The sequence below is a fragment of the Nomascus leucogenys genome, chromosome 5 (genome assembly GCF_006542625.1).
Source record: "Nomascus leucogenys isolate Asia chromosome 5, Asia_NLE_v1, whole genome shotgun sequence".
Lineage (NCBI taxonomy): Eukaryota > Metazoa > Chordata > Mammalia > Primates > Hylobatidae > Nomascus > Nomascus leucogenys.
The window spans coordinates 21,848,756-21,857,866 of NC_044385.1; the positions used below are offsets into that span (position 1 = coordinate 21,848,756).

The 9,111-nt window shown below is 50.3% G+C and overlaps 1 long non-coding RNA gene across 1 annotated transcript; it reads right to left on the minus strand.

Moving 5' to 3' along the window:
• Positions 1-1,184: 1,184 nt before the first annotated feature.
• LOC115835135 lies at positions 1,185-7,916 on the minus strand. The gene is made up of 4 exons (XR_004030081.1): positions 7,503-7,916; positions 4,426-4,683; positions 1,821-1,985; positions 1,185-1,249 (listed from the first exon to the last, which is right to left on the minus strand). It is a non-coding gene; the product is annotated as an uncharacterized LOC115835135 (long non-coding RNA).
• Positions 7,917-9,111: the final 1,195 nt, after the last annotated feature.

The window sequence follows — 9,111 nt, forward strand, 5'->3', positions numbered from 1 at the left end:
CTGTTGGTTGCAAGTGACAGAAATCCCACTCAAAGGGAAATTTACTGGCTTGGTAGTGGGACAGGATCCTTGGACTAGGTCTTTGGGTTGGAGGAAGAGCTGCAGGGACCCTGAAAGGGGACTCCACACAGTTAAGTCTCTGTCCGTCTTTTGTTGCTGCTCATCTTTGCCAGCAGGCTCTGTTCCTCCATGAGGCAACCCCCGCTTAATAGTCCAAGGAGTGAAGTAACCCGAAAAACCTCTCTTCCTACCTCTGTGCATCAGTTCTAAGGGAGAATTCTGAATGGTCCTGCTGGGATCACATGCCCATCTCTGGCCCATCACTGTGGCCTGGGGAATGAGTCCCTCAAGGATCCAGCCCTGGTAAACATGCCCTTCCTTGTGGGTAGAAAATCTGTTGCCAGGCCAGGCACGGTGGCTCATGCCTGTAATCCCAGCACTTTGGGAGGCTGAGGCAGGCAGATCACCCGAGGTCAGGAGTTTGAGACCAGCCTGGCCAACATGGTAAAACCCTGTCTCTACTAAAAATACGAACATTAGTCTGGCATGGTGGCGGGCGCCTATAATTCTACCTACCCAGGAAGCTGAAGCAGGAAAATCGCTTTAACCCAGGAGGCAGAGGTTGCAGTGAGCTGAGATCGTGCCACTGCACTCCAGCCTGGATGACAGAGCAAGACTCCATCTCAAAAAAAAAAAAAGAAAGAAAGAAAAAACAAGAAAAGAAAAGAAAATCTGTTGCCAGAGGAGGTTAAGTAAGTGAGTTGGGTGGCCAGCATCACTGAGCCTTCAGGCCACTATCACATGGTGCCACTCATTGTCATGTGATTATAGATATTACTGACTAAGGGGGTCTTTAGAAAAAATATCTGAAGTTTTTGATTTGTTTATTCTGCTGTGAGGTAATATTCTAAGGAGGTTAATTATACCTCTAAAAACTGTGTTGTTTGAAAATTAGCTGGGTGTGGTGGTGGACTCCTGTAATCCCAGCTACTTAGGAGGCTGAGGCAGGAGAATCACTTGAACCTGGGAGGTGGAGGATGCAGTGAGCTGAGATCGTGCCACTGTACTCCAGCCTAGGCAACAGAGTGAGACTCTGTCTCAAAAAAAAAAAAAAAAAAAAAAAAAAAATAAATAAATAAATAAATGTGTTGTTTGAAAGACTTAATAAAGCAATAAAATATTCATGTAATAGTCTAGATTTAATTATATTTAAACTTCTCATCAAGTAAAGATTTGTTTGCAGACAGTTCTGTAATAAAAACATGAAAAATCTTTTAGGAAACTAAACCTGTGAATTTGCCATGTTGAATTTAAGCTTCTAAGTATCGGTTTATATTTAACTCTGGCTTTAAACTGTGCGATATCACTTCTGCATCTCCCAAAAGATCTGGCACCTTTCTACCTCCACCCTGTTGCTCAAGTTCCCTTTGTTTGAATTGCCCTCCCCAAGTCCATCTATCCAAATCCTACCTTCAATTTAATGTCACCGTCTGCAGGGGTCTTCCCTACTAGCGCTATCTGAAGGCAGTTTCTCTGTCTTTGAATTCCCACAGCCCCCTCATTAGGACTAGACACTCATCAGAGAAGAGCCTATAGCAGCATAATTTCCTGACCATTTGTTGGGTTTTTCCGTCCTATGTCTTCATTTTCCCATTTTAGGAAAATAGGCTCTTCTGTGCCTTTTCACTCAGGAAAGGTTAAGTCATTGGGCTTCAGACACTTAAATCCAATATAATTCAGATAGAGATTAAGCTGCTATAACACAGACCCCAAAATGCAGTCATGCAAAAAGGATAGAAGCTTATTTCTCTCTCATGAACCAATCTGGAGGTGGGCAGCAGTGGTTTGAGATAAGTAAGCTGCTCGGCTCCACGTGGTTATTCAGGAACCCAGGTTTCTTTCTTGTCTGTTGTTCCTCTGTCTCCTAGGGTATAGTCTTCATCTGCATGGTTGCAGCTGGAACACTATCCTGTTTGTGTTCCAGCCTATGGAAAAGGTAAAGAATTTAGAAAAGCATGTGCTTCATGTTTTATGGCCAAGGCTTGGAAATGATATACATCACTCATACTCACATTCCATTGTCTGGAATTACATCATATGGATGCATCCTATAGATGCATCTAGTTAGAAATGTGTTCTCTCTCTAGAGTAACGTGTGCTTATTTAAAAGTCAAGTATGTGGCCAGGCGCGGTGGCTCACGCCTGTAATCCCAGCACTTTGGGAGGCTGAGGTGGGTGGATCATGAGGTCAGGAGTTCAAGACCAGCCTGACCAACATGGTGAAACCCCGTCTCTACTAAAAATACAAAAAATACAAAAATTAGCCAGGCCTGGAGGCAGGCACCTGTAGTCCCAGCTACTCGGGAGGCTAAGGCAGGAGAATCACTTGAATCGCTTGAACCCAGGACGCAGAGGTTGCAGTGAGCTGATATTGCACCACTGCACTCCAGCCTGGGTGACAGAGTGCATCTCCGTCTCAAAAACAAAGAAACAAACAAACAAACAAAACCTCATTTATTAGGAAGGAGGGGAGAAGATATTTTGAGGCATAACTAGCAGCTTATTACATTTTATTTTTTGGCTTTTGGCTTTAGTTTTCTCAGAGCTGGTGTCATTGAAGAGATTATGCCGAGTGCTTCTGGGGACAGGGAAGTGGGGACAAGCAGTAAGACCAAGAAGAGAGAATCTAGGGAGAGAAGAGGGCTCCTGTACCAGTGGTCTATTGCTGCATAATAAAACATCTCAAAATTGTTAGTGTCAAATATTGACAACATAGGTGAGCAGGGTTGTGATTTTAAAAAATTAAAAAAGAAAAAAATGTTGACCACATTTATTTTGCTCACAGATCTACTATTTTTGTAACATTTGGTGGAGACAGCTTATCTCTGCCCTACTCAGTATCAGCTCAAGCATCTCAAAGCCTGGGTGCTGAGATCATCTGAGGGCTCTGTCAGTGACCTGTCTGGTTATTGCGGGTTGTTGGCTGGGACTTTAGTTGGTCTTGTGGCTAAAACACCTATGCATGACCTTTCTGTATGGACGCGTGGCTTTCCCGTAGCCTGGGGCATGGGTTGTAAGTGCAAACCTCCTACGAGCAATTGATAAGCAGACACTTATTGCCTTTTATTTTTATTATATTTTCATTTATTTTTTGAGATGGAGTCTCACTCTGTTGCCCAGGCTGGAGTGCAGTGGCACAATCTCAGCTCATTGCAACCTCCACCTCCCAGGCCCAAGTGAGTCTCTGCCTCAGCCTCCCCAGTTGCTGGGATCACAGGTGCACACCACCACACCCAGCTAATTTCATATTTTTAGTAGAGGCAGGGTTTCACCATGTTGGCCAGGCTGGTCTCGAACTCCTGACCTCAAGAGATCTGCCTGCCTTAGCTTCCCAAAGTGTTGGGATTACAGCTATGAGCCATGGTGCCCGGCTTATTGCCTTTTATTTATTTTATTCTATTTCATTTTATTTTATTTTTTTGAGACAGAGTCTTGCTCTGTCACCCAGGCTGGAGTGCAATGGCACAATCTCAGGCTCACTCGGGTTCACGTGATTCTCCTGCTTCAGCCTCCCGAGTAGCTGGGACTACAGGCACCCACCTCGGCCTCCCAAAGTGTTGGGATTACAGGCATGAGCTACTGCACCCACCCAATTTTAAATCTTAAGTATTTATTTTACTTATCACCTATGTAAGAAAAAATACAACCACCTCACCAGAGATATCATTGCTTTGGATGAGGCTGAATTTATTTAGGTAAAAAATAGTGAGTCGATTTAAAGAAATACCTTAAGTAAATAAATCTGAGGCCAGGCGCGGTGGCTCACGCCTGTAATCCCAACACTTTGGGAGGCTGAGGCGGGCGGATCACGAGGTCAGGATATCAGGACCACGGTGAAACCTCGTCTCCACTAAAAATAGAAAAAATTAGCTGGGCGCGGGGGCGGGCGCCTGTAGTCCCAGCTACTCCGGAGGCTGAGGCAGGAGAATGGCGTGAACCCGGGAGGCGGAGCTTGCAGTGAGCCGAGATCACGCCAGTGCACTCCAGCCTGGGCGACAGAACAAGACTCCGTCTCAACAACAAAAGAATAAAATTAAATTAAATTAAAAAAATAAATCTGAGTGAGGGCTAGAGAAGGCTCTGTACCAAGTTCAGGGTGCAGTGCAAGCTGCTCTTTCTTTTGGCCCTTATGATCCACAGACCCAACAATATCCGAGTGTCTGTGGCAGTGGGGATGCTATATGGAGGCCCTGGGAAGCACCAGTAAGAGAATCACAGCACAGGCCTCTAGGGTTTGGGAACAGATGCACAGCCTGTTTCACAGATAACTGTTCTTCTGGCTTGCTGCTGGTCCCTGGTAGAAACAGAACACCTAGTTATGGGTCGTGAAGCGGCCGCGTGTGCACTGCATGTTGTCTTACTCACCCCGCCACGGGATTGGGCACGTGCAGCAGCAATCTCTAATCACGTGGAGACGGCATATGTACACTGGGCTCGAGCAGGCTCAGAAGGCACAAGTGAGCTGTGCGAGCAGGTGGCGCAGACTCCTTCGACAGCGATTCTTGCCTTATTGCCCGTTTTCCTTCATTCCTAGGACCTCATAGAAAGTTCCTTGTGTCGGCCGGGCACCGTGGTTCATGCCTGTAATCCCAGCACTTTGGGAGGCTGAGGCGGGCGGATCACCTGAGATGAGGAGTTTGAGATCAGCCTGGGCAACATGGTGAAACCCCGTCTCTACTAAAAATACAAAAATTAGCCCGGTGTGGCCTGTAATCCCAGCTACTCGGGAGGCTGAGGCATGAGAATCACTTGAACTCAGGAGGCTAAGGTTGCAGTGAGCCCGAGATCACGCCATTGCACTCCAGCCTGGGCCACAGAGCGAGACTCCATCTCAAAAAAAAAAAAAAGTTCCTGTGTCAGTTAACTGAGGAAGTCAGTCAAATCCAGACTTGGTTTACAGATGGCTCCTGCACAACAGAATGGACAGCTGGAGCCCTCCAGCCCCCCTCCAGGGTGGCCCTGAAGGACAAGTGGTGAAAGAAAATCTTCCTGGGGGGCAGAACTTCAAGAGGCACATTTGTTTGTCTACTTTGCCTGGATGGAGAGACAGCCAGACGGAGGGATCTACATAGATTCACTGGCAGGAACATGGAAGGAGGATTGGTGACAAGGAGGTCTGGGGAAGAAGTATGTGGACAGATCTCTCCAAACAGGCCCAGAATATAAAGATATTTGGGTCCCGTGTGAATGCACACCAAAGGGTATCACTGCAAAGGAGGCTCTTGACTATCAGGGGAACAAAGCACGTTCTCTGGAGGTCGGGCTGTCTCTTTTTCCAGCTACCATTGCTTGCCCAATGGACCTATGTAACAAAGAGGCTGTGTGGCAAGATTGGAGGCTATGCACCAGCTCAACAACATGGGCTTCCCCTCACCAAGGCTGAGTAAGCCATCTACTAACTGCCTAATCTGCCAACAGAAGAGACCAACACTGAGCCCACTGTGGCTCCTTGGGGGACCCAGCCAGCCATCTAGTGGCAAATTGATTACAATGGACTTTTTCCATCATGGAAAGGACATTATACACATAATTCTGGATTTGCTTTACCTGTTCATCTTGTTTCTGCCAGCACCACCATGCATGGATTAACAGAATGCCTTCCTCACCATCCTAATACTCCACTCAGTACTGCTTCTGATCAAAAGATGAGCAGCAATGGCCTACTGCCCATGGAACAAACTGATTTTTTTGTTGTTTTTCTTTTTCTTTTTTTTTTTTTTTTTTTTTTGAGTCGGAGTCTTGCTCTGTCGCCCAGGCTGGAGTGCAGTGGCGCTATCTCAGCTCACTGCAAGCTCCGCCTCCCGCATTCACGCCATTCTCCTGCCTCAGCCTCCGGAGTAGCTGGGACTACAGGTGCCGCGCCACCACGCCAGGCTAATTTTTTGTATTTTTATTAGAGACGGGGTTTCACCTTGTTAGCCAGGATGGTCTCGATCTCCTGACCTCGTGATCCGCCCGCCTCGGCCTCCCAAAGTGCTGGGATTACAGGCGTGAGCCACTGCGCCCAGGCTTCTTTTTCTTTTCTTTTTTTTTTTTCTGAGATAGAGTTTCACTCTTGTTGCCCAGGCTGGGGTGAAATGGTGCGATCTCGGCTCACTGCAACTTCTGCCTCCCCAGTTCAAGCAATTCTCTTGCCTCAGCCTGCCAAGTAGCTAAGATTACAGGCACCTGCCACCACGCCTGGCTAATTTTTGTCTTTTTAATAGAGACGGGTTTTCACCATGTTGGCCAGGCTGGTCTTGAACTCCTGACCTCAGGTGATCTGCCCACCTTGGCCTCCAAAAGTGCTGGGATCACAGGGGCAAGCCACCGTGCCCAGCCCTTGTTTGTTTTTAAGGCAGGATCTCGCTCTGTCACCCAGGTTGGAGTGCAGTGGTGTGATCTCAGTTCACTGTAGCCTCAAACTCTTGAGCAAGTGATTCTCCCAGCTCAGCCACCCAAGTAGCTAGGACTACAGACACACACCACCACATCTGGCTAATTTTTATTTTATTTTATTATTTTGTTTTGTTTGAGACAGGGTCTCGCTTTGTCGCCCAGGCTGGAGTGCAGTGGTGAGATCTGGGCTCACTGCAACCTCTGCCTCCAGGGTTCAAGTGATTCTCCTCCTTCAGCCTCCCAAGTAGCTGGGATTATAGGCGCCTGCCACCAAGCCCAGCTAATTTTTGTATTTTTAGTAGAGACGGGTTTTCACCATGTTGGCCAGTCTGGTCTCAAACTCCTGACCTCAAGTGATCCACCTGCCTTGGCCTCCTGAAGTGCTAGGACTACAGGTGTGAGCCACTGAGCCCAGCCATGCCCGGCTAATTTTTGTATTTTTAGTAGAGAGGGGGTTTCACCATCTTGGCCAGGCTGGTCTTGAACTTCTGACCTCGTGATCCACCTGCCTAGGCCTCCCAAAGTGCTGGGATTACAGGCGTGAGCCACTGCGCCTGGCCTCGCTTTTTTCTTTTCTTTTTCTTTCTTTCTTTTTTGAGACGGAGTCTCACTCTGTCACCCACGCTGGAGTGCAGTGGTGTGATCTCGGTTCACTGCAACCTCCGCCTCCCGGGTTCAAGTGATTTTCCTGCCTCAGCCTCCCGAGTAGCTGGAGGTTACAGGTGTGCGCCACCACGTCGGGCTAATTTTTGTATTTTTAGTAGAGATGGGTTTTCGCCCTGTTGGCCAGGCTGGTCTCGAACTCCTGGCCTCAAGTGAGCCGTCCGCCTTGACCTCCCAAAGTGCTGGATTACAGGCGTGAGCCAACGGCGCCCGGCCCCTGAGACCACTTTCGCGGGCAGAGGGGATGGAGCTGCGGGGAACAGGCTGGAGCGCTGCGGGGCCGGGAATTACTGAGTCCCGCGAGGCGCAGGCAGGACTGGCACTGTTTTTTCCAGCTCGCGGGCTCTCAGTTCATAGTATGACATCCCCACCCGTCGGCTCGGAGGCAGCTGAGCACTAACCCGCTTTGTTTTCGAAAGTGCCAAGCTTCACCCACTCGGCAGGATGTGCGGCACCTTCAAGGCCGCAGCTGCAGCTCGCGGGCTCCAGGCGTTCGCATGGCTGGGCTGGGCACTGGAGGCGGCCCTCACCAGTGGGACGGTGCCCCCCAGGCCCCGGGACGGAAAGGAGCTGCGGCGACGGCGGGAGTGGGCCCTGCCCCCAGCGAGGCTGAGGCTTGAGGAGCCGACCTCACTGCAGGCAGCCCTGGCGGGAACGGCGGGGGAGTCCCGGGTCGTGGGGGTGACCCAGCCAGGGCTGGCGGAAAAGGGCCCGTAAGGTCGGCAAACCTGGGAAAGCGCGGGTGGCGGGAACCCCCTGGGTAGGCGGGCGCGTGGGGGCGGACCCGGTGGGCGTGGCGAGCTCCGGGGGCGTGGCCTGGGCGCTGGGGCCGCGTCACGTGACAACGACCGAGGCTAGAGGTGCTGTTGGGCGAACGCGAGGCGTCTGAAAGGATCAGTTTCGCGTTTTGGGGAAAGGTCTCTCTGGCACCTGGGGCTGGGGAGGGCGAGCCGGAGGAAGAGAGCCCGGGTGTGGCGGCGATTTCAGAAATGCCTGAAAAGGGAGAAGCCCGCCCCGGAGCCACGACAGTGGGGACACTGGAGAGATGCTGGGGAGCGGCCTCCACGACCTGGGGGGGAGGGGAGAGGGGACGAGCGGCGGGCACCCTGAACCCTCAGTCCTCGAGGCCCTGACAGCGACCCTCCCTCATGCTGCCCCCGAGGAGGAGTTGGAAGGAACAGCTGGCCCCACGCCCCGTTTCCTGAGACTGCAGGCAGCGCTCTTCAGGAGTCTGTCCGGGGCCGGCCACTTCCGCCACTGAGAGCCGAGTCGCCCGGGCCGCAGGAAGGGCCTGGTGCGCGGCCATCTGCTGACCAGTCTGGAGCCAGCGTGGTGGCCTCGGCTATGCTGACAGTGAGGCCACCGAGGTCTCTTACACACCATCAGGCTTCACAGGCCCCTCAACTGGCTAAGCCCGGGCATGGCATGCCTTGAGGGTATCCGAGGCTGTGACATCTTAGCAGAAATCCAAGCTAGCCCTCCCTACCCCCTCCACTCTACCTCCCTCCCCTTCACTTGGAATCAGAACTGTTTTATTTCAGCTCCAAATGTGATGATGATGACCAAATAAAATCCACCGTGAATTGAGTCCTCACTGTGCGTGCCCGACTCTGTGCTAAACATTTGTCATGCGTTCTCTCACATAATCCCCGGACCTCCTACCACTTTCCTTATTTTTGCCTTGCCAGCACTAATTGTAAAACTGAACTCTTACTATTATGATGTTTTAATTGACTCAAATTTAAACTTAGAGGTGTTATACGAAATCACAGGTTTGATGTGCAATGTTTATTTTACTAATTCATATGCAACATATAGACCTTGAAAATGTTTGAAACTGGCCGGGCGTGGTGGCTCACCCCTGTAATCCCAGCACTTTGGGAGGATGAGGCGGGCGGATCACCTGAGATCAGGCGTTTAAGACCAGCCTGGCCAACATGGCGAAACCCTGTCTCTACTAAACATACAAAAATTAGCCAGGCGTGATGACACGCACCTGTGGTCCCAGCC